This window comes from Salmo trutta, chromosome 14 (assembly GCF_901001165.1).
Source record: "Salmo trutta chromosome 14, fSalTru1.1, whole genome shotgun sequence".
Classification (NCBI taxonomy): domain Eukaryota; kingdom Metazoa; phylum Chordata; class Actinopteri; order Salmoniformes; family Salmonidae; genus Salmo; species Salmo trutta.
The window spans coordinates 78,348,038-78,349,746 of record NC_042970.1 but is presented as its reverse complement, the minus strand read 5'-3'; the positions used below and the strand labels follow the sequence as shown (position 1 = coordinate 78,349,746).

Below are 1,709 nucleotides of genomic sequence, written 5' to 3'. Positions count from 1 at the left end.
CATCATCTCTGAGGACAGAGGAGAATATTACTGTGAGGCTGAGAATACAATAGCTTTCTAATAACTCTACAGCTCTGATAATCATTGTAGCAGGTAAAGTTACATCTTCAATACTTCAATACAAAACTACATGGTTCAATCTAATGTTAATACTTTGAATTTGGTTTATAATTAAACACTGAGTATACAAAACACTAAGAACACCTGTTCTTTCCATGACATAGACAGGCTGACCAGGTGAATCCAGGTGAAGCTTTGATCCCATATTGATGTCACTTGTTAAATCCTCTTCAATCAGTGTGGATGAAGGGGAGGAGACAGGTTTTACCAAATTATATTTGTTTTTAGTTTATTATATCATGCCACGTACTCATATCATCCATATTTTATTATAGGGAAACAAACCTCAGTTCTGACTGCAGCTGTAGGAATCACAGTGTTTGTTCTGGTTCTCATCCTCTGTCTCTCTGGACTCATGTGGTTCAGGTGACATACATTTTTTTTTCACCTTAGCACCCTGATTTGTTATGAATGCATTAATATATTCATTCATTCATTAATGTGCAAACTTGATTTCTAACATGTCAACTTCCACTGGAAGTCAGTAGAGAGCAGAACTCACTCTCTCCCTCATTACAGGAGATCCATAGGAGGAAGTGATGTCACAGCAGACACACAGGTGATGATATCAGCTATGCCTCCACCTCCCACACCTGGTGACATGAATTTACTATGTCACAACAGTCTCTCTCATACTATTTTCACTGTTACCATGACAACGCTCTCTCTCTCGCTTTCTCCGTGCACAGAGTGTCCATCCTGACCCCAACAGTGACACGTACACAGCACTGAACATGAAGACCAGGTCACCAGAGTATGACACCCTGGCAGTAAGTGTGTGTGTTTCTGTGTTTTTGTGTTTGTGTGTGTGTTTGTATCCATAAAAATGTTATAGAGTTGTGTGTAATGTGTTCATTGTGTTTTCTTTCAGAATGTGAGGGACTCCTCTCGTGACACAGTCCCTCAGATAGATGCTGAGCCCTCAGATTATGAGAACTAAAGAGATCCACCACAGAACCTGGACTGAAGAGATCCACCACAGAACCTGGACTGAAGAGAACCACCACAGAACCTGGATGAAGAGCTTCAGCACCAAACCAAAGCTAGGATTTACACCTCTATTCTCCTGCTATCATATTGCTATCATATCTAAACGGCTTTCCAGATAATGAGCTCTAACATTTTAGAAAATGATGTCATTATTTTTATTTTCTTGTAAAGTTAAGGAAAGGGAAACAAGGATACCTAGTCAGTTGTACAACTGAAGGCATTCAACTTAAATGTGTCTTCCGCATTTAACCCAACACCTCTGAATCAGAGCGATGCGGGGGGCTGCCATAATCGACATCCTCATCTTCAGTGCCTGGTGAATAGTGGGTTAACTGCCTTGCTCATGGGCAGAACGATAGATTTATGTAATTATGCTTATTGGTGACATGTCAAGAAGTTTTTCCTAAGCTTTAACTTCTGAGTAAATGCTGGAGTTGAATTCTCTTTTCCTTGTAATGATAATTATGTATATCGATGATAAATAAGATAGATTATGCTTCTGCCCTTTTTCTATGAGATTTGACCATTTGTAGATTTTCTGTAACACAAAAAGCCCACTTTTCTGTTTACTCTCTGTAGATTAATATTATGTTTCTGCT

General features: G+C 39.1%; 1 long non-coding RNA gene across 1 annotated transcript; it reads left to right on the top strand.

The window, feature by feature from the left end:
* Positions 1–289: 289 nt before the first annotated feature.
* On the top strand, positions 290–1,388 carry LOC115147504 (uncharacterized). Its single transcript, XR_003866365.1, has 4 exons — positions 290–486; positions 640–679; positions 810–890; positions 992–1,388. It is a non-coding gene; the product is annotated as an uncharacterized LOC115147504 (long non-coding RNA).
* The last annotated feature ends 321 nt before the right edge of the window (positions 1,389–1,709 follow it).